Source organism: Delphinapterus leucas, chromosome X, assembly GCF_059928025.1.
Source record: "Delphinapterus leucas isolate spDelLeu-1000000601 "Yukka" chromosome X, BTC_Dleu_Yukka2, whole genome shotgun sequence".
In the NCBI taxonomy this organism is placed as follows: Eukaryota; Metazoa; Chordata; class Mammalia; order Artiodactyla; family Monodontidae; genus Delphinapterus; species Delphinapterus leucas.
The window spans coordinates 12,686,425-12,713,975 of record NC_143150.1 but is presented as its reverse complement, the minus strand read 5'-3'; positions in this window follow the sequence as shown (position 1 = coordinate 12,713,975).

Genomic DNA, 27,551 nt, shown 5'->3' with positions numbered 1-27,551 from the left:
GAGGACAGCCTGTATTTAGTGATAATGAGTAGATCTGGGGCTTGACCTAGAAGCTAGTGGCTGCAGTGAAGTGGAGGTGGTCTTGTGGTTGAAGGCTTTTTGTTGCTCCTTTTCAGTAGAAATTCTAGAACCCTTGACAGCTGTGAGAGATTTGTATCAGTGACTTGTTTATATAACCAGCCCGACAGCCTGATGCTTATGAGGAGAGTTGCCAGGAAGATCCCACAGTCCCAGCCCTTCTCTCTCTTGTTGCCACTGTACCCTAAAATGCTGCCATTAGAGATTTAGTCCTTCAGGTTAAGCACTGCCCCTGTTGAATCATTAAATAATATATTCCCGCAATGGCAATTATGAGAGGTGATGGATGTATGAACTAACCTTATTGTGGCGGTCCTTTGCAATATATATGTACATTCAATACAAAGGAAAGTATCAGGAAAGACTGATACAGCAAGTAAGCACACTGTGAAACTGCAGGAAGAAAGGGGCATTGAGGTTCCAGAAAGGGCATCTTTTTAGAAAAAGTAGAAATAAATTTGGCAATATGTAACAAAAGCCTTAAAGAGTGTGTTCCCCTCGCTCACACCATACACAAAAATAAACTCAAAATGGCTTAAAGACTTAAATATAAGACATGACACCATAAAACTCCTAGAAGAGAACATAGGCTAAACATTCTCTGATGTAAATCGTAGCAATGTTTTCTTAGGTCAGTCTTCCAAGGCAATAGAAGTAAAAGCAAAAATAAACAAATGGGACCTAATCAAAGATAAGCTTTTGCACAGCAAAGGAAACCATAAACAAAGATGAAAAGACAGCCTACAGACTGGGAGAAAATATTTGCAAACAGTGCAGCCGACAAGGGCTTAATTTCCAAAATATAAGAACAGCTCAGACAACCCAATCAAAAAATGGTCAGAAGACCTAAATAGACATTTCTCCAAAGAAGACATACAGATGGCCAAGAGGCACATGAAGAGATACTCAACATGGCAAATTGTTAGAGAAATGAAAATCAAAGCTACAATGAGGGGACTTCCCTGGTGGTCCAGTGGTTAAGACTCCGCGCTCCCAATGCAGGGGGCCCGGGTTCCATCCCTGATCAGGGGACCAGATCCCACATGCATGCTGCAACTAAGAGTCTGCGTGCCACAACTAAGAGCCTGCATGCTGCAACGAAGATCCTGCACGCGGCAATGAAGATCTCACGTGCCTCAACTAAGATCCAGCACAGCCGAGTAAGTAAATAAATAAATAATAATAAAAAAAAGCTACAGTGAGGTACCACCTCACACCAGTCAGAATGGCCATCATCAAAAAGTCCACAGATAATAAGTGCTGGAGAGAATGTGGAGAAAAGGGAACCCTCCTACGCTGTTGGTGGGAATGTAAATTGGTACAGTCACTATGGAGAACAGTATGGAGGTTCCTTAAAAAACTACAAATATGGGCTTCCCTGGTGGCGCAGTGGTTGAGAGTCCGCCTGCCGATGCAGGCGACACGGGTTCGTGCCCCAGTCTGGGAAGATCCCACATGCCGCAGAGCGGCTGGGCCCCTCCGCAACGGGAGAGGCCACAACAGTGAGAGGCCCACGTACCGCAAAAAAAAAAAAAAAACTACAAATAGAACTACCATATGATCCAGCAGTCCCACTCCTGAGCATATATCTGGAAAAGAAGAAAACTCTAATTTGAAAAGATACATGCACCCCAATGTTCACGGCAGCACTATTTACAATAACCAAGGCAAGGAATCAACCTAAGTGTCCATCGACAGATGAATGGATAAAGAAGAGGTGGTGCATATATACAATGGAATATTACTCAGCCATAAAAAAGAATGAAATAATGCCATTTGCAGCAACATGGATGGACCTAGAGATTATCATACTGAGTGAAGTAAGTCGGACAGAGAAAGACAAATATCATATGATATCGCTTATATGTGGAATCTAAAAAAAAATTATACAAATGAACTTATTTCCAAAAGAGAAATAGACTCACAGACATAGAAAACAAACATAGACATAGACATAGAAAACAAACTTATGGTTACCAAAGGGGAAGGAGGGGAGGGATAGATTAGGAGCTTGGGATTAACAGATACACACTGCTGTATATAAAATAAATAACAAGGATTTACTATATAGCACAGGGAACTCTGTTCAGTATCTTTTAATAACCTATAATGGAAAAGAATCTGAAAAAGAATATGTGTGTGTGTGTGTGTGTGTGTATATATATATATATATAACTGAATCATTTTGCTCTACACCTGAAACTAACACAACATTGTAAGTCAATTATACTTCAATTTAAAAAAATTTTTAAATGTGTTTCCCTTTGACCCAGTGACTCCATTTCTAACTCCAATTCTAAGAGGGTCTGTCTGAAGGGAAGTAGACTAAAAATTATGCACAGAATTGTTTATCATGTTAACTTTTTATTTCAAAAATGTTAGAAATAACAGTGGGAGAATGTTTAAGTAAATGTATGATACATGCAAATGATGCAATATTTTATATCCTTCAAAATATATTTATAAACATTGGGAATTTTCTTTGGGTTATCAGAAAATATCAGGGGAAGAGTTTGTGAAATAATATAAATTGAGAAAATAAGAACACAGTGTTGTATTTACTGTGTTATCACATTAAAAGTATATAGAAAAAAACTGGAGGAAAAAAATGCCAAAATGTTATTATGGTTACTTCTGGGTGTGGGGATTGCAGGAAATTAAAATGTACAAAAGAAGTGTATGTGAATTATTTTAAAAAATAATAATCCACAATAATACAGGCTCTGGAGCCAGACTGCAGACAAGCCACACGGAGCTTGAGTAAATTCCCTAGCCTCTCTGTGCCTGTTACCTCATCTCTAAAATATGGATAATAGTTGTATTAACCTCCTGGCATTATTATGGAGATTAAATGAGTTAATACTTACCAAACATTTATGTATCTAGTATATAGTAAAGTGTTCAATAAATGTTAGCTATTAATAGTATTATTGACATTTATACAGTTACAATGAAAGTTTATTTTTTAGTCACTTTCTACACTTCCACTCCTCAAGAATAATCACTGTTAACAGTTTGATAGGGATCCATCCAGTCCTTTTTTATGCAAACACACACACACACACACACACCCCAGTCATTGTTTCTGATCGTACAAATACACACACATATGCACACATATGTGTGACCCACATACACACATATGTGTGACCCACATATGTATGTATGTACACACAGACCTATAAATATACATGCATAAATATACACATTTATATACTTATGTATATATGTGTGTATTTATAAACACAAATATTTAAAACAGAAGTGGGATCATACAATGAATACTATTAAACAACTTGCTCTATTCTAACTCAGTGATATACCAGTATATTGTGGACATCCTTGTATGTCAATAATGCAGATCTACTAACTTTTTGTAATGGCAGCATTAGTATTCCGGAGTTTGTGCCATATTTTATTTTACCAGTTCCTTACTAATGAATATTTAGCTTCCTCTCAAATTTCTCACCATTACAAATAATATTGCAATGATTCTGACCTTATACATACATTTTTACACTTATATGAGTATTTTTGCAGGACAGATTCCTAGAAGTGAAATGTTTGACTCAAAGTTATATGCCTTGAGAATATTGATGGATATTTCTGATTTCCCTTCCAAAAAAGTTGTACTAGTTTATCAATATATAAGAATGTCCTTGGGCTTCCCTGGTGGCGCAGTGGTTAAGAGTCTGCCTGCCGATGCAGGGGACACGGGTTCGTGCCCCGGTCCGGGAAGATCCCACATACCGTGGAGCGGCTAGGCCCGTGAGCCATGGCCGCTGAGCCTGTGCGCCTGGAGCCTGTGCTCCGCAACGGGAGAGGCCACAACAGTGAGAGGCCCAGTTACCGCAAAAAAAAAAAAAAAAAGTAAAAGAATGCCCTTTTCCCCAGAGCTTCATCCACTCTGAATGTTATCAGTCTTTAAAAATTTTCCTACCTATTAGGCAATATGGTACCTCATTAGGGTTATAATTTGCATTTCTCTGATCACTGTTGAGGTTGAGCATCTTTTCATATGTATATAGGTCATTTACATTTCCTCATCTGTGAAGTGCTTGCTTAAGTTCTTTTCTGTGAGTTATTTCTTTTTTATTTATACTTCTTTGTATTTAAAAAGAAAGAGATAAATATTTTGTATTCTTTATGTAACCTTGTGATCCATTCTTTATCAACCATAGTAGGAGAGGAAAGCATTTACAATCCAAAAGAAGGGAAAATTTAAATATATATATTTTGTTATGAGTTTCTTTGTGGGGGGAAGGGGGCCAGGAAGCAAATTTAATTGTTTAATTCTTTTTTATCTCAACTTAGTATTAAAATGGTCCTCCTTTCATTCCCTGGGCCTCCACAATTGGAAGATGCCATTTGATGAATTCAAATTCACCATGGACCTCTTACACATTTGTCTAAGCCACTGAAGTTTAAACTTCTAAAATTTAACTCAATAGTTCTCAGTTCTATAGTTTTAAAAAAAGCCGTCTTTGAGGTCGATCCAGAAGGAAGTGGAGGACCGCAGTTATTTGATATATTCAGGCCCATTCTAACAACCCATTCTAACCGTTTAGGCAGAGGCCGATGCATTTTTTTTTCTTTCAGAATTCTTTCAGAATGACCTCATAATTGAACAGCCCCCGTAGGCTCAGCGTTGAAGAAGAATGAGTTTTTGAACGGTGAGGAGGACATGTTTTTAAACAGAGGCAAACAGTGCTGATTATTTACACTGCTGCTATCAAGGGAATCTGAGCAAGAATGGCTGGAAATGCTCCTGTGATTGGCGCTGAGTTGTCCAAGGGAAAGAGACATGGGGTGGGGGGACTACCCTATCCTTAGTTATCACCAGTAACATCGATTTAAGGACATTTCTGTAGTCAGACATAGTAAGTATTAACTTCAGTAAATCTGGTACTTCCTAGACCCTTTTCACTTACATATTGCATGAAAAGACCTCCAGATGCTTTCTGACATTTTGATTCAGTGTCTTAACTCTTAAATTCAGCTTGAGCATCGTGTGTAATCTTGGATCCATCAGCGAGCAAGTATTTACCTTGACCATAATTAGTATCAAGGGAGTGTTAGCTCAGGAAATAAGTTTAGACTACTAGAATCTCACACCTTAAAGGGCATCAAATCTAATCCCACCTGAGCCTTGAATATCCCTTCCAGGTCTCCCCCTGCCCCTCCAAGTGGGGAGGTAGCCTCAGCTCACTTCAAATCTCTCCAGTGACATGGTGATGACTGTTCTATGAAATAGCCCAATCCATCTGGAAATAGTTCTGACAGATATAAAGTTCTTTTTACTGAACAGAAATTTTTCAGTAGATTCAACCCATTGATCCAATGGGAGTCCAGTGGTGCCTTCCAGAACACATTTACTCTCTCTTATGCACCACAGGCCTGTAAGTATTTGAAGATGGCCTGTTCCTTTTCTGAAGCTCCACCCCACTCCCCCTCCCCTGCCATTCAGTCTGAATGTTCCCAGCTTTTGTGACTTTTCTCATAAGGAGGCCCTGGCTTCTTCTCTAGCCTAATCTCTTGCTCCTCACCTGTGCCACATGGCTTCCTTCTGTTCCTCAAACATGTACAGCATATTCTTGTCTCAATGACTGTACACTTTTTCTTCCTGCTACCAGAAATGCTCTTCCCTCAGAAAGCAGCAAGGTTTGTTTACTTACTTCATTTTGCTTAAATATCAGCTCCTCAGAGAGGCCTTCCCTGACCATCATCTCGAAAAGAACCCTCCTTCCCATCTCCATCATGATCTTTTTACCCTGAAAGATGATTAGCTGTCTGTTTATAAGTCTGTCTATCTCTCCAAATAAATGTAAGCATCATGAGGGCAGGGACTGGGCATGTTTTATCTAGCACTTAGTATATAGTTGTTGATTGACTCAATAGGATATGGTTTTTATTCCTTTCACCATCCTGCTCACTCTGCAGTTTGTCTGTATCTCCATCAAAGTGCAGTAGACAGATCTGACAGTAGAAATCTAGCTATGAGACGACCAAGGCAGAATAAAGCAGGGCCACCACATTATTCAATCAGTGAGTATATACCATGCAGCAGGCGCCACGCTAGATCATGGATATGTGACAGTGAACAAGCTCAACAGGGTCCCTGCCTCCGGAGAACTCACTGTCTAGTATCTTAAAGATGTCCTTCTAGTATGATGAAGTCTTAAGGTCACATTTGCTCTTTTGGTGACCATATCACACTGGAGAATTTATAGTCAACTAAAACTTGAAGCTCCTTATCATGAGTGCTTTTTGTGCTCAAATGCAAAATCGTGTACTCTATTAAATTTCATTGGTCTAAATTCTGCCCATCATTCTTCTAAGTCACATTATTTTGGGATCCCATTTCAGTCAACCAAGATATTTACTAGCCTTTCCAGCTTTGTGTCATATCCAAGTCTAATAAGTGGCCTTCTATTGATGCAAGTCATCAATAAAATCATTGACCAGGGTTTCCCTGGTGGCGCAGTGGTTGAGAGTCCGCCTGCCGATGCAGGGGACACGGGTTCGTGCCCCGGTCCGGGAAGATCCCACATGCCGCAGAGCGGCTGGGCCCGTGAGCCATGGCCGCTGAGCGTGCGCGTCCGGAGCCTGTGCTCCGCAATGGGAGAGGCCACAACAGTGAGAGGCCTGTGTACCGCAAAAAAAAAAAAAAGAAAAGAAAAAAAAAGGAAGAAAAAAATCATTGACCAAGACAGACCTCAATGGCACACCACCAGCAGATTACTTCCAGCTCAATATCCAAGTGACAGTACCTACAAATGCCTTGATGCTGTCCAGATTTTCTGCCTACTATGTTTCCAGGTTTACCAATCTGGAAACCCTGCCAAAGAAGGAGTTGAGGTTAGTCAGATATGCCTTATCCCTAGTGAACCTATTTTGGTCCCAATGATCATTTATGACCCTGGCAACCACTACAAATTCTATTAGGTGCACCTAAGCCATCCATTTAATTTTCCATTTTTATAGCTTTATCCGATATCAACATCATGCTCATAAATTTGTAATGTCCAGAATCATCTAACCTTTTGCCACTTTTGAAAATCAAAATAAGTATTTATTTCCTTGATTTCAGGTTCTCTCCTATTTTCTCTGATTCCTCAAACTCTGGCATGATAGCATGATAGCATTCTGTGTGTGTGTGTGTGTGTTTTCTTTTTTATCTAAGCTCTCTCCTTTGGGGACACAGTCACCTGAGTAAGGACTTTCAAACTCATTTATATACCTCCTATGTGTTCTCTTACACTCTCATCTCAATTTTGGTCTTCCGCTGACTCACTAAAGTTCTTTTCTAACCTTTTCAGTCTGAAGCTCGTTGCCTTTTTCAGAGAAGACAACAGATTTGGAGTTCTGCCATTCTTGAATTCCATCAACATTACTCCTTCAGTCCCAAGCAGCATACCTCTCCCCTGACTTTGTTCTTGCTCAGAACATAATGAAGCCCCATGCTGTTCCTTAAAGATGCTAAGCATATCCTCAAATCAGGGCCTTTGCATTTCCTGAACCCTCAGCCAGGAATGCTCTTTACCCAGATATTTGCAGGACTTGCCCCTCAATTCATTTAGATATCTTGCCAATTGTCTTCTCATCAGAGAAGTCATCCCTAGTACTGAGGGTGAAACAGCACACACATATACCTATAACCACCCGTGATCACTCTCTGCCCCTTACCCTGCTCTATTTTTCTTCTTAGCAATTATCACCATCTGATATATTTCTTTGGTTACCGTTTGTCTAGTCCCACTAGAAAATAAGTTGCACAAGGACAAGAATTTTTGTTTTTGTTTATTGCTACAACAGTGCTTGTCACATAGTAGATGCTCAATAAATGTGTTAAAAATTAATGATGCCTACATACTTTTCTTAGCACATTGTCCCGTGAGACCTACATATAATTTTTCCACCCTGAAGATGACTCTGAAGGTCCTAACAATAAATAATACTGCCATGAGAATAATGATTGGAAGTGACTGGAAAATAAAACTTAGATCCTGGAATTTTTATGACTTGACCCACGTGATATGCAAAGCCAGCCTGAAGGTCTAATGGAGGACAACACATGTGAGATCACAGTACTCACTGGAATTTAGTGGGGCCAGCCTAAAGCCTGGAGGCAGAAGGGGCTGCCCGTATCACAAAGGAGCATATCTGCTAGGAGAGGGGGTGAAGTCATACTGTATACTAAATTGACATTCACTTAGATATATAGGTGTTGATATGGAAAGAAGTCCATGACATTATGTTAAGTGAAAAAGGCAAGAAATGCAACAAGATGTACGTTATGGTTCTACTTATATGCCATTGGAGGAGGTGGGGAGAGATGTCTAGGGTGTAGAGGGATATATTAAAATATTAATATTGTTATCTCTGAATGGTGTCATTTTATTTTAGATTTTTTGAAAGGTCTTTTTTTGTGCCTGGTTTTTTAAAATTTATTTTATTGAAGTATAGTTGATTTACAATGTTGTGTTAATTTCTGCTGTACAGCAAAGTGAGTCAGATATATATATATATATGTTCTTTTTCGTATTCTTTTCCATTATGGTTTATCACAGGATATTGAATATAGTTCCCTGTGCTGTACAGTAGGACCTTGTTATTTATCCATCTTATATATAATAGTTTGCACCTGCTAACCCCAAACTCCCAATCCATCCCTCCCCCACTCCCCCTCTCCCTTGCCAACCACAAGTTTGTTCTCTATATTTGTAAGTTCCTTTCTGTTTCATAGATATGTTCATTTTTGTCATATTTTAGATTCCACATATAAGTGATATCATATGGTATTTGTCTTTCTCTTTCTGGCTTAGTTCACTTAGTATGACAATCTCTAGGTCTATCCATGTTGCTGCAGATGGTGTTATTGCATTCTTTTTTATGGCTGAGCAGTATTTCAGTGTGTGTGTGTGTGTGTGTGTGTGTGTGTGTGTGTGTGTGTGTATACCACATCTTCTTTATCTATTTATCTGTTGATGGACATTTAGGTTTGTTTCCATGTCTTGGGTATTGTAATTAGTGCTGCTATGAACTGTTTCTGAATGGTTTGATTTTCCTTTAAAACAATGGGTGTGGATCATTTCCGCAAAATAACAGAGTTCTCTTTGACAGGGTCCACAGGGGTCTGGGGAAAGCGGTTGCCTCTGGACAGTAACTGGAGAACCGGTAAAGAAGGAGGGATAGTCAGTTTTCACTCAATTTGTGTTTAGACTAGTTGATTTTATACCATGTGCATGTTATTATTTTTTTAAGAATGCATGGGCTTGCAAATCTTTGAATCTGATAGTAGATATTATAGGTATTCTATGGGGGATGTTATCGCTCACCTGACCAGGGAGCAGCTGAAAAGTTATTAAAATTGTGCTGACAGTTTCCTAGAGAAAACAACTAGAGGGACTGTGGCTTTATGCCTAATTCTGACCAACAGGGGGAATCTTTTGGGAGGTAGAAGTGATAAAAACCTAAAGAGGGAGTGAGCAAAAAACCACCGTCTTTGACCTCCAGAAGGGGGATGGCTGAGGAAAGTCTGACGTCCCAGTCCATAGCATGAGACACTGCAAGAGAAGACAGTTCAGGAAGGCTGGGAAGCTCTCTGAAATGCCACTCTGACTGCAACTACAAATGATCTGCAAAGAGGAAAATGTGGGAAGGTTCTTAAGGAAGCCAGAGAATTTGTAGAGGGAAATCACAGAGAAACTAGTTCCAAGTGTGGGGAGAGTGGTGGGATATGAACTCAGGAAGGCAGAGGGGAGCCCGATCATATAGGGCCTCGCAGGCTCTAGCAAAAGCTTTGAACTTTATTCTGAGATGGATCGTTATTGAGAGGTTTTGAGCAGAGGAGTGGCATGAACTGACTTTTGACTTATCAGGACCACTCTGGCTCCCATGTTGAATAGACAATTGGGGACAAGGATGTCAGCAAGGGGGACATTTTAGGAGGTTACTCCAGTAATAAAGGTAAGAGATGTTAGTGGCTTAGACTGAAGGGTCAGTGATGGGGCTGCGGAGACACGGTTATAATCTGGATGTATGTTGAAGGAAGTGTTGATAAGATTTCCGATGGGGTAGACAAAAGATGCTAGCAAAAAGAGAAAAGTCAAGGGTAACTCGAAGATGTTTGGTCTGAGCAAGTAGATGAGTGGCGATCCCATTTATGGAGATGGTAACAGTTGAGGGAGGATCGTGTCTTGGAGGGTGGGGTTCATCATTAAGTTGTGGATGTACTGGGCTGAAGATAGCTATTCGATATTCAAGTGGAGATGTTCAGTTGGAGGTATATACGTGAGTGTGGAATTTAGGGAATGGTCGTGGTTAGAGATTAGGTTTAGGACTTCTCAACATATTGATGGCATTTAAATCCAGGGGACTGGAAGAACAAGTGAATACGGCTGTTAGTTAGGCTTTTCTTCCACCACCACCCCCTCTTCCCTGTCCCCTGCCTCTCTCCAGTCTGCCTCCCCTTGTGCCTGGATCACAGGCCTAACTCATCGCTTGGATGTATCTCATACACCTTTTCAGTATGCTCTGCTCAGAGACCTCTGGCCTAGAGAACACAGTGCCTCTACTACTTTGACCTTCATATGACAAAAAACAAAAAGGGTGTAGTAGGCATGGAGAGCAGGTATTGAATGCAGGCAGAGTAAGCAGCCACTTCCAAGGGATGAATTCTGGGGTCCTGAGAAAATCTCTTACCCACGACACACAGTAGCTCCCTGAGCTGCTGGCAGAATCCCCCAATCATTCCTTTAGTTCAGCTGGGAACTCATTGTTGCTGAGGGCTCATGATCTCTAGAGGGAAAACTTTGCAGGCCACCTCACAGAAAAGCACCTTAGAGCCACTAAACTGTTCAACTAATCCACTTTTTAAATGGAAGGAACTTCAATGAATAACCACAGAAGATACTACAATTATGCTTCATTAGCTTCTAATAGCTAGTTTTAGAGGGGAAAGAGGCAAGAGGGTGAGAGAAGCAGTACCTTCCCACACAAACACTGTGCCAGGCCCTGTACACGCATTAGCTCAATAATGAACCCTCCCACAATTCTATGAGGTAGCAATCATTGGACCCAGTTTACAGATGAAGAATATGAGGCGCAAAGGGTTTGTCACTTGCTCAGATTCGTATCTCTAGTTAGCAAGTGGTATAGCCAGTTCATCCCACCTGGAGCCCATCTAGACTCCCAAGCCCTCCTGACTGCATCTGTCTGCTGCCCTAACAAGGTCGAGAGTCTTAAGTGTTAACACTTAACACCTAGTATAATATTTTAAGGTTGTAGCATATACATTAGTAGTCCATTTCTTTTCATTGCTGAATAGTCTTTGAAAGCTATTTCTTAGTTCCTCCTCCCCCAACACCCCCGGTTAAAAAAGGACCAGACGTGAGGCCCCGCGCCGTCCAGCTGCTGCTCACTTCTCCAAACTCACCTCTCGCCACCCCCGACGCCCTGCCGTTCCCCATGCCGGGAGCGTACTGGCCTTCTGTCGGATCCTCAGGTGTGTCCCATCTAGTCTACTGCAGTACTGCAGAGAGTGTTAATCAGAGGCCACATCCTGGGGCTCTGGGATTCACAGTATTTATTACCTGTTACCCACCTCTTTGAAATGTTGAGTAGCCATTGTTCCCAGCTTGTCGAATGCTTTCATCCTTAAACCTTAAAAGGTTTTTTTGTTTTTTGTTTTTTTCTAAATAGGGCAAACCACCGTTTCACACCAAGCTGCAAACTATTTTCTGCTCTTAGGCCAAATAAGCAGAGTTATCCTAGGTTTAGGTCAGGTGCAGCCGTGGGCCCATCAGCCCCTCACGCTCCCAATGGTAAAGGTTCGGATTCCTGTTAAAATGCAGCTGCCCCTAACACCGATGCTGTCAGATCTTTGCAAGCTTAGGGTATATGAGTTTCTGACCTTTGCAAGGAGAGGTATATAGCGGGTAAAGTCAGATTTGTACCAGAGACCACAGGAAGCTTGGAAGCAGGCTGGCCCAACCAGGAGCGCATGCGCCTTCACGTGTGCACATCCCCCCTACCAGGTGGGTCTAAGGCAGTTTACACAGAGGAGGGGACTTCAATTTAGCGACGGGGGACCAGTGCCGCATCTTACAGATTGTGTGCCTGTTTGGCTGGTGGTTGGGCATCAGGGAGGCGGGAGCAGGATGTCTGTCCTGATGGGTAAAGCGGAACTGCTCCTTCTGGGGTTTGTTGGGCAGGAAGTTGCTTTCTACCTTCCTCACCTGGGACCAAGAACTGTATTCAAGGGAAACTTGGGCTTCCAAGACAGTCCAGGGGCCCCATCTAGATACAAGAATAGCCTAAAGTCTTGATGGCATTCTTTTCTTTTGAAGTTGTTAGAATAAAACAGTGTGTCATATTTATTCCTTCCTCTGCCAAGACAGCTCGCCTGATATTCTCAGTTGAAATGGATTTTCCCTCCCTGTACTCCTGTAGACCTTTGCTTGTACTTCTATGCCAGTGTTTCCAAGCATCATCCTTATTAGCATTATTTATGAGCACGTCTGCCTCCTCTTCCAGATCGTGAGCTCCTGGAGGGCAGAAACTGCAGTTTATTCATCTCTATCCCCCAGGGACTGCGTGCAGGGCCCCGCACATCGTAAGCACTCAATAACTGCTGGTTGAATTGAATTATTACTCTCCGCCGCTGTTGTTGTGATTGGCATTCATTCATTTAGTCCATTTGCCCCTTAAGAATCTCCTGCCAAGACTCAAAAGTAGAGACGCACAAGTACAAAGAGACACATTTTTAACAGTTGATGGTTCGGGGTTGTTTTATTTTAAATCGGCCCAAATGAAAAGCATGTTTTCTTAGGTCTTGCCAGCCAAACAGAAAAGGTTATCAGCAGATTAAGAGGAGTGTTCTCAAACAGCATCAAGGGTCTTTCAGTGTGCCCAATGGGTGGAGAGCTCTGTGTGGCCTCGAAAGCTGGCTGGAAGGCTACTTGGATTCATTCTGACATATGTCATATTTTCGAGAGAGGTGTTGAAAGCAGAGTCAAACAAACAGCCAAAGTGCCGCTCAGTGCGCTGGAATGGGCGTTACATGAAAGCGTGAGTGAGCACCTCTCTGAACAAGGCTACCCCCAGGTCTTCCCCGGGAGCTACTTGAAAAGCTGAGAAGTGTACGGGAGTTCTCATCACTTAAGGACATTCCCTCCATTCCACACGGGGCAGCGGGCCTCCCGGACACTTTGTACCGACTACATTCTAGCTGTCAGGTTGACTTTATCTTCAACCCGTTGATGGTACCAGTTGAAAACAGCCCATCTTTATAGACTGACACATTTAGGAACTCCGTGGCATATAAAGTACAGATTCCTCCTGCTGTGATGAGAGAATTGGACACGAAGCGAGAAGATCTAGTGTCTGCAGCGCCAGAGGCAAAGGCTCAGGCAGGCAGGCGGACAGGCAAGAGTGAATATTTACAGCGCACCCATTACGTGCCTGGTCCTGGGCTACAGGTAACGAAACAGATGCGGTGCCAGCCCTTGTGGCGTCTATAGCTTGGTGGAGGGGGAGGGGGACTCAGTGGAAGTGGAGAAGGGGTGGGGGAGGGGCGGGACAGGCACTAAAGAAGTAGTTACATATGTCATGAACTAAGTACACACTAAATAAGAGCTCTGATGGAGATGCTAAGAGAGCACGTAAGGGAAAGTCAGACCCAGCCTGAAAGGTCAGGGCAGGATTTTCTGAGGGAATACGTTTTAAACAGAGATCCGAAGGATGAGTAGGAATTAACTGAGTGAGGTACATGTGTCCACGCTGGAGGGGCTAGTGTTTAGGGGAAGGGGACAGCATTTTCCATAGCACTGCAGTAGACTAGATGGGACACATCTGAGGATCCGACAGAAAGAAGGCCCGTATGTTCGCGGCATGGGGAACGGCAGGGCATCGGGGGTGGTGAGAGGTGAGTTTGGAGAAGTGAGCAGCAGCTGGACGGCGCGGGGCCTCACATCTGGTCCTTTTTTAACCGGGGGTGTTGGGGGAGGAGGAACTAAGAAATAGCTTTCAAAGACTATTCAGCAATGAAAAGAAATGGACTACTAATATATATGCTACAACCTTAAAATATTATACTAAGAGAAGAAAAGCAGTCAGAAAAGGCCACATGTTTTATGATTCCTTTCACATTAAATGTTTAGAAACGGCAAATCCATAGACAAAGAAAAGCAGGTTAGTGATTGCCTGGGAGTGGGAATAGGGAATGACAAAAAATGGGCATGAGAGATATTTTGAGGTGATAGAAGGTTCTTGAATTGTGGAGATGATTGTACAACTCTGTCAATGTATTAAAGATCATTGACATATACACTTAAAAATCAATTAATTGAAAGTTTAAAAATAAAAAAAGAACTAAGCCACACTTAAAAATAAATTAATTGAAAGTTTAAAAATAAAAAAAGAACTAAGCCTTCTGCTCTCCCATGGAGGAAAATGAAACACATTACAGAGAAGAACCTTTTCTCCCATTCAGCCTAACCCTTCCCCCACGCCCCCCTCCAGGGCTCTGCCGCTCTCAGACCCCACTTATAGTCTCTATGGGCAAAAGTGGATATCTATTCATTTATTTGGTACCCCTAGCTCCATGTGGACAGTGGGCACAAGCAGATCACATCTGCAGAGCTATGAATTGGGCACACAGTGGGGTGGTTAGTTATGCAAGGGATGGCTGTCATCTTTGTAGAGAGGAGAACAGAAGTGTCCATGACCAGCCATTGGAAGAGAGTTATTAGAGCCCAATGAACATCTCTGCTTTCCAGAAGCCACACTCTTACATTGGTGCCTGGCCAGAGAGGCAAGGGAAGCTGGGCCATGATAAGAATTAGGAGCTAACTGCTCATCCAGATGTTATGGGGGCAGTGCCATCGTTTACAAGCCTCCGTGGTCCCTCGGCCACTTCCGAGGACAGCCTCCATCTGTTAAGTCTCTGCAGCTTTCATGGTAATAGTCACCTAATTGGGGAATTGAGAGTGAAATCAGGGGGAAATCTGTGGCTCATTCACTAGAATAGTGCCTTTCCTGTACCTCGGATGAGAGACAAAAGATCATAACTGATTTCCTACTCTTCCCAAGGGAACAGTTTATAATAGTTTAAAGCAATCAAGCAACAGAATGAATTGGCTTTCTGACCCAACAGTCCGTGGGGAGAGTACTGTGAAAGGCCACTAAGTTGTTATATTTGTATAATTAAATCTAACATTTTTATCAGTTTGATGAGGACAGTGTTGTCTGTTGCCTTTGAGATCTGTAGAGCAACTCTCTTCTCCGGCTGTGCTGGCTCTGTAGCCGATGTGCATGACTAAGGCCACGGTTTGCCCATATCTTGCATTCTCGCCAACATAATTTTCTATGGAAATCATCGAAAGACAAGAATGGGATTGAAGGAAGTGATAAGAATGAATGCCAAGGTGAATAACTTCAAATGAATGAGTTTCTGAATCGTGGGCACTCGATGTCACCAACCTGCTACTTGGGGAGGGACTTCCCTTATGCCTTTTGATGGAATCCATATTGACTTGACGAAACAGACCCTCTGCTCCCCTTATTTCTCTTTGCTAAAGTTAGCAGTGAACACCACAAAAAAAGGGGTACAGTTCGACAAGACCACTATCTGTTGCTGGTGAAAGCTTGCACAGTCTCCGGTCTGTTACTGAGGTGCTGTCTGTGGACCTTTGGTTTGACTGACTTGACTTCCAGGTGCGGTGCGCCCTCTCCTTCCACCCCGTCCACCTCTACGCTCCATTCCGTTAAGAGCGGAGCTACACCTTTTGTATTTACCGGCTCCTCCTCATTCTTGTCTTCCTTCGGACCATCAGGATGCCAAGGGAAGAGACATTCTTTACCATTATCTGCATAGAATACCAAAAATTGAGTCAGAACTGGGTAGAAGATAAATCACTTCCTGGTAGGATGACCCTGGGGAAGTTGCTTGATCCCTGTAAACCTTCCTTTCTCCATTTGTAAAATTGAGATAATAGAACCAACCTCACAGGATTGTCATGAGACTAAAAGTAGTTTGAAACCTGTAAAGTACTTAAAACACTGCCTATATCACAGTAATTGTTCATTCTCTATTCAAGCAGCCACTGAATTAAATACCTAGTATGTATAGGTGCTGCTTCAGGGCATATGGTATATTACATGAGGTTTATATGAGTGTATGAAAGGCAACATGATATCGTGGAAAGAACATGAACTTGTAATCAGAAATCTGGATTCCAATCACCACTCTGCCTTTTACATGCTGTGTGACCTCAGGTAGGTTACACGAACGCTCTGATCCTGTTTCTTCATCTGCAGCATGTAAATGATGACACCTTATATGGTTCTGCTGGTAATTAAGTGACATAATGCACATGAGAGCCTCTCAAATCTCCTGGGGGCATGCCTGTAGACTAATACGTAAGGAATGAATAAATGTGAGACTCATTTTTCCTTCTTCATTAGGCATAAGCCCTGAACCTCAATCCACCTTCAATCTAGTTTGGGAAGTAACTCTAACATTCTAGATATTTTGAAGATTGCTGAACTATTCAGTAATATTCTGTGTTAATGCCTTATTATTAAGATATCATATTTTAGAGATCTCAAAAGTCTTACATTGAATCCAGAACAACAAATTGTAAATTTTGGAAAAAGTTCATCCAGTTCTGCCCCTCAGAAGATGTGTGGCCTTGGGCAAGTCATTTCACCTCTTTCTCCATCTGTAAGATGGAAATAATTCTAGAATTTACCTCATTGGGTGGCTGGGAGGATTCAGTGAAATAAAGTAGGGAATGTGCTTCACCCATTGTCTTTTACGTATAGGTGCTCGATAAGTGACAACTAGTATTAATATTCAGAAAAGAAAGTCAGAATAAAATATTAAGTGCTTGTCTTTTCTAGCTGTTTGGCTGTCATTATCTAATATCAGATCCCCTCATGTTAGGAAGGAAAATTCGACTATTTTGAAGCATATTACTAATCTTTGGGACCTGACATTGGAAAAAAAAATCCAAGTCCTCCTATCAAATGCACCATCATATCCAAGGCAAAGACAGATTCAAAGCTCCTGTGCTTGCAATCATGATGTCCTTGTATCGAACTCACAAAGTTCCCTGCTGCCCAGTTTACAGATGGAGACACTGAGGCACAAGAATGCTACTGAGAAGAAATGGCAGGCAAGGATTTGACACTATTAGTTCCTGTCCCCTCTAATTCTGCCTTTTTGTATCCAGTAAACCAAGGTAGTAAGTGAATTCTTACCACTTAATTTGCAAAAATTCCATGACAAGTATTTTCCGTCCCTGCAGTGTGTCTGAAATAGTGACATCATTTAAATGTTTTTCATTTTTATATTTATCTTCTCTCTACTCATACTTTGTCGGAGGCTTTGTGGAGCAGCCTGGTTTCTCCCCTTGATGAGGGGTGTGGATAATGAGACTCTCGAAGGTTCCTTCCAGCTCTGACATTATGCATTTGTACGGATGTCTCTGGGACTTTCAAGAATGCATGCAATGGGGTTTCCTTAGTAAAGATCCTTGTGAAAGAAGGTTATGTCCACCTTTCCTTGAATGATCCCACCAGATACTTTGGGAAATCACCAGGAATAATTAACGCATTCTGGATGACGCGTGCTTAGCTAATTGGGCTGAAACATGGCATTGGTTAGCAAGTTGGCTGAGTGCCAGGTAGCAGGTGTCTGCATGGAGTCAGCACTGATTCTTTTTCAAAGAAGGGAAGGAGGCCTATGCATGTTTTGTTTTTGAGAAACTTTGCCTAGGTTTTGCCCTACTCCCACCCTCATTTGAAAATGCTGAGGGCAAAATAAAACCGAGTTTATTAGCACTAAAATAAAGATTCTTTCTTTTTAATGTAGTTTTCTTTTCACCATTTTCAGTCTGTTTTTAAGAGGTCAGTGCATGTTTCTATGTGTCTTTATTCACCTCTTAGTTTGATCAGAGGCACACAACCAGGATCATTTCATAGGGTCTTGCTTTGAGGCCAGTTGAACTGGGGCTTTTTGCATGGAGATTACTTTTCTCAGTATATTCCCAATTGTTTAATATTTTGCATTTCCAAATCAGCATATCATTTTCATCTTTGGATTAACTTGTAGTTTCGCTCTTCAAACAATAAATTTATATTATTTTCATTTTCCTCCATCCAAGTATTATAAAATTTCTATTCATCAGAAGCCCTCCAAGAAAAGGTTAAGGATGTTTAGTGATGGGTACATGGATATTTAAGCAGGATTTCTGGATCTTGTAAGTGGGAAACAGCATTCTCTACATACCACTGATAAACAAGCATCTCTGAATGTGCATCTGAATCCCGGTCCCCTGGGGTCATTTGGATAAACACATACTTGAGTCTAAGGAGGGAGGGCTTTCCTCAGCCTGAACGATTTGGGCTAGAGAAACTTTCCCATGAGTTTCCGCAGCTTGCTGCAAATAACAGAAGCTCACGTCAGCTAGCATTATAAGGATTCTTTGGAGCCTCACAGAACTCTGGGACAGGAAGTGGAAAGCCACCAGGAAGCCAGACCATCATTCTTTTGCTGTTGTCTTGCCTCAGCGTTTCCCGGCACATCTACTTCCATCTCTACTTGCGGTAGGGCTTTTTAGTCGTTCTCCCCTGGTCTATATAAAATGTCTCTCAGTGTTCAGAAGTCCCCAGGCTATTGTGTAAAAAAGAAATGATGTAATTTTAGAAAGGCTGTTGGTGGCATTGATTACTTTTTAAAAAAGAAAACAAAGAGGGGAGCTCAGATAATCCCTGGGTACACTTCTAGCTCTGACTTCTTAGGATCCTGCACATACATATGTGGACATCTCTTAGAAGATAGTCTATCTATCAGGCACCATGTTTCCTCAAGCATACAGTTTTATCAGTTTGTTAGACTTCTTGAATCACACTGGGTGTTAGGCAGTAGTTGCGAATATACCAGTCCTCTATTAGCAGGATGAAAAGTTTGTGGCCCTTGGGAAGCCCTGTAGCCCTCTCTCACCCAGCACCTTGGCAGACAGCTCTTTTGCCTGCTGCTCTCGAGTTGGCCTCAAATCCTTCTCAGAATTGATAAATGAATAAACAAAATGTGGTACACGCACACAATGGAATATCATTCAGCTGTAAAGAGGAATGAAGTACTGACACATCCTACAACATGCATGAACCTTGAGAACATTACACAGAGTGAAAGAAGCCAGACACAAAAGATCACATAGTGTATGAGTCCATCTATGTGAAACGTTCAGAATAGGCAAATCTATAGGACAGAAAGGGCACTGGTGGTTGCCAGGGGCTGGGAGGAGAGGAGAATGGGGAGTGACTGCTTAATGGGTAAGAGTTTTTTTGGGGGGGTGGTAAAAATGTCCTAAAATTAGATTGTGGTGCTAGATGCATAACTCCGTGAATATACTAAAGCTATCCAATTGTACACTTTAAAAGGGGGAATTTTATGGTATATGAATTACATCTCAATTTTTAAAAATCCTCCCTAGCACAGCACTCCAGGAAACCACCACTAGTGGAGTTAGCTTGTATCATAAAATGTGAAGTTTTGCTATTTAGCGTTTTAACTCCACTTGTGCTTGGGCTGAGATCTTCTCCAGCTACACACTGTGCACTCACAGACCTCTGGGTCTTTGCTTCTACAGAATGTTATCGCCATTTCTTCTCCCCACATCCAGTACAGATGCCTCTAATACAAATGGAGCATCCTCTGTGAAGCCTTCCCTGACTCCTTCCACCTCCACACTCACCCCAGAAGAATTAAATTCTCCCTTCCCGATATCCAGCAGCACTTTGTGCATCCCTCTTGCCCAGTCCATGTCACGCTGTACTGTGACTGATTGCCTCCTTATTGCTCAGAATTTCCCTCTTGACTGTCTTCCTCATCTTTTTTAAATTAATTTTTATTGGCGTATAGTTGATTTACAATGTTGTGTTAGTTTCAGGTGCACAGCAAAGTGGATCAGTTATACATATACATATATCCACTCTTTTTTAGATTCTTTTCCCGTATTGTTCATTACAGAGTATTGAGTAGAGTTCCCTGTGCTCTACAGTTGGTCCTTATTAGTTGTCTATTTTATATCTAGTAGTGTGTGTATGTCAATCCCAATCTCCCAATTTATCCCTCCCCCCGTTTCCCCCTTGGTAACCATAAGTTTATTTTCTACATCTGTGACTCTATTTCTGTTTGGTAAATAGATTCGTTTGTACCATTTTTTTAGATTCCACATCTTCCTCATCTTTGTACTTGCAGCCTCTCCACAGGGCCTAGTCCAGAGTAGTCTTCCTCAGAAAATGGATAAAATATTGTCTCAACCCTCAGGATTGCTACAGATTGTTAGGAGGAGACAGATACTCAACAACAATAGCATGTGCCCCAAATTAGACACTTAGATACGCGGAGAGGAAAATGACTGATTTTGCCTGTGGCAATCAAGGACGAGGCATTACAGAGGAGGTGACATCTGAGTCGAGCCTGAACATATGAATAAGAATTCTCCAGACGGGGGCTTCCGTGGTGGCGCAGTGGTTGAGAATCTGCCTGCCAACGCAGGGGGCATGGGTTCGAGCCCTGGTCTGGGAAGATCCCACATGCCACGGAGCAACTAGGCCCGTGAGCCACAACTACTGAGCCTGCGCGTCTGGAGCCTATGCCCCACAACAAGAGAGGCCGCGATAGTGAGAGGCCTGCGCACCGCGACGAAGAGTGGCCCCTGCTTGCCGCAACTAGAGAAAACCCTCGCACAGAAACGAAGACCCAACACAGCCAAAAATAAATAAATAAATTAATTAATTAATTAATTAAAAAAAAAAAGAATTCTCCAGATTTAAGAGCCATGTGTGGTGCCAGGAAGTAGGGAGATGACTTCTAACATTCCAGGTAGAAGAAATAACATAAGCCAGGACAAACAAGTCACAGTGCATGGCGTATCCTAGAACTCCAGGCTGGTTATGGCTGGCAACTGGAGAGGGAGGCCAGGGTCATAACATGACAAGCTTTTAGTACCATATGAAGAAGTTTAGACCTCTTTCTGTGGGCAGTGGGAAGTCATCAGAGGTTTTTTTAAGGAGTGGCATAATCACATGTAAATTTTAGCATGAATAAGAGAGAATCTAGTGTTGGTCACTATTTCAACAGTCCAGGCAAAAGATAATGAAAATTAAAATTAGGGCAGGCTGCTGTGATGTAAACTGCCTATTGTGAGTGGCCTCAGCCCTACAACCACAAGGAACTAAATTCTGCCAACATCTCTGAAGCTTCAAAGAGGACCCCAAGTTCCAGATGAGAATGCAGCTGCCAACACTTTGATTGTAGCCTTGCGAGACCCTGACCAAACCCAGCCACTCCCTGCCAGACTTCTAACCTACAGTTCTGTAAAACTAATAAATGTGTACTGTTTTAAGCCACTAGGTTATGGTTACAGTAATTTGTTACATAGCAGTAGAAAATTAATATGGGACCATTTGCCATGCATGATTAAATTTACTGTTTACCATCTATGATAAAATATTTCAGCAAATTAGGAATGGAAAAGTTCTGAATTTGATAAAGGACTTCAACCCTCAAATATACAGTGAATATAATTTTTACTGGTGAAATATTGATCATTACCTCCTTAACAATGAGAAAAAAAGCAAGGATATCTGTTATCATCACTTCCAGTTGATATTGTACTTGAAGTTCTAACTAGTGCAGTAAGGCAAGAAAAGAAACAAAGACGTGCAAATTGGAAATGAAGCAGTAAAACTGTCTTTATTTGAGATGGCATGATTATGAGTATAGAAAATAGCCATACAAATGAATAAATAAATTTAATAAGGTCACAGGATGCAAGGTCAACATACAAAGATTTATTGTATTTCTATGTACTAGCAACAAACAATTTGAAGATGAAGTTTTAAAAAAGTGATACCATTCACCATAGCACCCAAAACGTAAAATACTTAAGAATAACTTTACAAAGGAAGTCCAAATGAAAACTACATAATATCACTGGGAAAAAATTTTAAATCTAAATAAATAGATATAACATGTTTGTACACTGGGACACTCACTATTGTTATCATTTACCCACAGAGTGATCTGTAGATTCAGTTCAATCCTACTTAAAATCACTACAGGTTTTTCTTTCTGGAAATTGACAAGCTGATTCTAAAATTTATTATTAATGCAAAAGGACCTAGAATAGCCAAGGACAACCTTCAAAAAGGAAGAACTATGTTGGGAGACTTACACTACCCGATTTCAAGACTTACTACAAAGTAGTAAGGTAGTCAAGGCAGTGAGGGAATAAGGGACTGACCTAAGGATAAACTAACAACTAATGGAAGAAAATAGAGTCCAGAAATAGACCCATACACATGTGGTCAATTGAGGACTCCACTGCGATTCAATGGGGACAGAAAAACCTTTTAGGCAAATGGTGCTGGAGAAGCTCAATAAATGTACCAAAAAAATGAACCTTGTCTCCTACTTTGCAGTATACGCAAAAATTAATTACATAGATCGTAGGCTGAAGCTTATAAGCTAAGACTATAGGATTCTGGAAGAAAATGTAAGACGGTATCTTTATGACCTTGGGGTAGACAAGGATTTCTAGGAGAGGACACAGAAAGAACTAAAAATATTGATAAATTGGATTTCATTAAAAAATGTTTTGTTCTTTTAAAGACATGGTAAACAAAATGAAAAGGCAAACCATGGAATGGAAAAAATATTCACAGTATATATATCTGACAAAGGACTTTTATCAGGAACGTATAAACATTTTCTACAAATAGGTAATAAAGATAAAACAACCCCGTTAAAAATGTAGAACAGGTTGGTAGCAGTGGAGGTGGAGGGAAGTAGTCACATTCTGGGAATATTTTGAAGATAGAACCCAGAGGATTTGCTGATGGAATAAATGGGGATGTGTTAGGAAGTAAGGAGTCAAGGGGGACTCCAAGGATTTGTTGGCCTAAATAGCTAGAAGGATGAAGTTATTGCTGAAATGAGAAAATCATAGAAAATTAGGTTGGGTGGTGGTAATGAGAGGTACAGTTTGGGACTAGCTTAGTCAGTCAGGCAGCCGGATGTGGGAGTCTGGAGGTCAAGACCTGACTAAAAGGTGGGAGTCATCTGCTTATATTGGGTATTTAGAGCCACGGGACTAAATGAATTCACCTGAAGGGCAAGTGGAGCTGGAGAAGTGGAGAAGTACAAGGACAGAGCTCTGGGGCACTCCGAATACTTTGTACAGACATCCTCGAAGAGGAAAACATGAGCCCCGGAGTAAGAAGATGTGGGATCAGCTTCTGGCTCTGCTACTTGCTGACTATATAATTCTGGGCGAACCACTAGCTCACTCTGGGTACCAGTTTCCTTATGTGTCAAACATACCTTAGTAACAATCCTTTGCAAAAGTTGAAAGAATAGCATGAGACACTGTATTGAAAAGTGATGTGTAGTTATAAGATGCTGTATACATGTGTTTCCCCCCAGAGCGGCCCCACCCGGAAATCTCAGCCTTCAGCTGGGACTAGTGAACATGGTGGTGCTTTTAAGAGATCAGCGGGATGAAATAGCAAAGTCACTCATCCTGGAGGGGTCGGGAACACTGACGCTCCATAAGCTTGAGGGGTCTGTTGGAAATGGGCAGAAACCACAGCCAAGGTGGAGAGTGAGTGAGAAAACTCCGGGTGCATTAGATGAGGTCACAGTGAAGGGCAGCCGACCAGCAGGACATACCTCAGCCCCTCTTCAGCACCCGGTGAAAGTGTGAGTCTGAGGCCCTTCCTAAAAGCCCCAGAAAGCTACTGCTGCATCTCACCACGTGGGATCCAGCCCTCCATGGGCTAGTCCTCACTGTGAGGAAGGGCACGCCTACCGGAGGCCTTGCCTAAGTTCCAGACGCTAAGAGAACCCTGATTGGGTGGTATGAGCCCCTGCTGTCCCCATGTCACAAGCATTCCACAATCTCTGTGAGGTCAGCTGCAATTCTTGAGAGCCAACTGCTAGACCCCGTGCATTTTCAAGTTGGAAGATCACCCAGAGATTATTGGTGCCTTTTGTGTGCTGGTACACTAGATGTTCATAGCATGAAAAGGTGTGTTATGGTCGTATACTTAGAGGACATGTCGAGTTAAACCACATTAAAGTGTTGTGTTACTTCAGAAATTCTCAGAACCTTGAATATGTCAAGGTATGTGGCGACATTCTAAGAAGGGCATAGAGAATGAAGTGAGTCCCAAACGTCTCTTACCGCTGAACCTTTTTGTTATTTTTTTCTCCCAAACTAGCCACACCTCTTAAAAGCTACATGGAACATATGCTTCCAGTGAGTTCATTTCACGGCTGTAAGAGCAGGGCCCAGAGAGGGGAAAGGACTGGCCACGGTCATGCAGCTGGACACTGGCAGAACCAGGACTGAAACTTGGCTTCCCTGATCCCCAGACCTTTTCCCCGCCAAACACACCATGCAGGCTCCCTCTCAGGTCACTTTGTTCCTCAGTGATTTGAACGCAGACCACAAACCAAACAACAAAGCGTATTCTTGATCGGAGAGTAGAAAAATGCCACAGGAAACTTTCCGAGATGTCAGCTCACAAAAACAAGGCTGTGGTTATTTGTGCCCGTCGCTGGCTCGTTATCGGAGCTCCAGCGTACTCCTAACCTTTGTGCCATGAAAATGTTGCTTGTCAGTCAGCGCAATCACAGAAAATCACTTTTGGATGAGCTTTCCCCCACATAAATGGCATTTTCTGTTGTTGTTTCTGATTCAAAGCAAAAGGCTTCTTTAGAGCTAAGGCTATTTGCGGCTGACGTTCCATGGACACTAAGCTGTGATGGTAGGAACATGAAGGTGGCTGTTTTGAACTCTTTCATTAGAGCGGTTCTGAAAGTTTAGACCCTGGACCGGCAGTAGTAGCATCACCTGGGATCTTGTGAAAAATGTAGACCTACTGAATCAGAAACCGTGGGCCTGGGGCCCAGCAATGTTTTCCACCAAGCCTTCCAGGTGGCTCTGAACGAGCACTCAAGTTCCAAAACTGCTACATTAGAGAAAAGGAGGCTCCTGGTCAAAGGAGAAGAAAGGAAAGCTGTTCAATTTCTGTTCAATTTCACTGTGTGAAACCCAGGCAAAGACATACCTTGTACCTGAAGGTCATTTTTGTGTGTGTGGTCTTGAAAACAAGGGGGAATTAGGTAATAGGTGAGAAGAATATATGGAGCGTATTAAGAAAAAGGAAGGAATGAGAAGGGACCCAACCTGGAAAAAGATGAACAAACAAAGGATAAATGCCGGCCAGAAAGTGAACCTGTTTGGCCATTTTGCAGGATGACTTAAGGCAGAGTGTATGTTCTGATTTTTTTGGCTTCAGTTTGTTTTAATTACCTTTCACTTGATGTCTGGAGCTCCTAGAATACAGGGCGTACCAGGAGAGCTCTCTGTTAGGGAAGATAGGAGGTCAAGAGATGTTGTCTGCTTTTCGACCTGCCATTGACTATTAGTGTGACCTGAAGAAAGTCACTTGACCTCTTTGGACCTGTTTCCTGTTCTAAAACATGGAAACGAAAATCTCTGCTCGTTATGAATGCTAAGGCTGGAGATAGAAAGAAGTTTTGAAATTATCTAAGTCAGTCTCTCAACTTTGCTGGTCTGGAGTCTGAGCCCAGAGATGTGGGCTCTGCTAGGGTTTTTTCTAAGGTTACGGGGCCGATTAGTGGCCACACCAGAGTAAAAAAAGCTGGGTGTCCTGACTCCCAGGCCAGTGCTTGGGTACAGGTACCTTCTTCCTGGTATTCACTGCCTGCCCCACTGGGGTGAGAATATGGGGTGACTGTGCACTGTGGGAGGATGGGTGGGATGGGTGGGGGGGGAAGGGAATAACACTTGAGCCCCTCAAGTGGGAATGCGAGGTGGGTGCACTGCTAGCCTTGGTGTCTTCTTTTCCATTGACCTTGGATGAGAGTTACTGGTGCTTCAAAGCCTGGATAGTAGAGAGTTAAGGAAAAGAGGCCTAAGCTTCTAAGGCCTCTGATTTATGCCTGACTTGTGTGGTGGTCCTCGATGCGTTCATTCCAGTGACTACAAGGACGAACAATTGCGAGAGACCCACCTGCCCTCCCCATGCAGCCTGGAGATGCCTACCCACTAAAGAAAACCCAAGCAGAGAAAATCAAAGACCCCGCTTACCTACCGTGTTTGTGGCACCATCCCCCCAGTGAATTAATGCATAATATTAAATATTGTTTGCTAATATTTATTGAAATACTACTTGGTGGGGGGTGTTTTTCTAAGTAGTCTCTGGGTACTGGTCTACTAGGTGTTAATATACATGCCATGAAAGGGGGGGTTAGATCACATAGTTTGGAGAAACATGGGAGTTACGTAACATTAAAAGGGTTGCTTTGCTGCAGGACTTCTTAAGAGCCTTTAGTCATATGCCAGGTGCATTGTGATTCTCTAAGGACAGATATATACAACGATTTCCAAATTTATTTTCCATTGGACTGTTCCTGTATTTTTTTTTACCTTTTGTTTTCCCCCAACCCATCCACAGCTATTTAAATACACAAAGAACAATTTAACTCTTGAAATAAGAACATTCATTACCCTTACTTTATAGATAGGAAAACTGAGTCTTAGAGATGCTAAATGACTTGCCCAAGGTCACCCAGTGAGTAAAAAGCAGAGCCAGGATTTCAGCCTGGGTAGGCTGGTGCTGGACTGGCTCCAGACCAGTATGCCTACTGCTGCTTTTATAATAATAATGCTAAAACTTTTACATCATTTATTATGTGGCAGGTAAAGTGCTGTATAGTATATGCGTTATGTCATTCACCCTCCCAATAACACTGGGAGGTTCGTGCTACTATAGTCCCCCATTGTCATTGAAGCTAGAGAGGTTATTAACTAAGTAGCTCGAGGCCACATAGTCTGACTAATAGTAGAACTGGGATTTGAACCCAGTTCTGTCTGGCTCCAAAGCCCATGCTCTTAACCATGAGGTGCTGCTACCTAACTTCTTCCCATACTTAGACACTTTCATGACCACAGCGACTGGTAACTCAACATTAGGTGGATCAAATGGCACTTTCGGTTTCTTAAGTGACCGTGGCCATGGAGAAAGTGGATTCCACATAGGCTTCGAGGTAGTGCCCGCAGGAAAGCCAAACAGGAAACCGGACATCTCTCATGACGTGTAAGTGTCCCACAGGAGCTACTAACATATCTGCCGGGGAGGGGCTGGCTAGGTGCCGTGCCCCAGACTCCCAGCTGTCAGGCAGAGGCCTCGCCCTGGAATGAGGATGTTTTGTGGACCCTCTTTGTCAGAGCACCCAGCTTTGAGATGGGCCCCCATGCAGTCCGTACTCTTGCAGGAGCTATTCTCATTTAACAAAGAGGCAACCAAGCCCAACTTGGGGCCTGCTGTATATGCACCCCAGGCTGGCTGCCCACTTGCTGCATCTG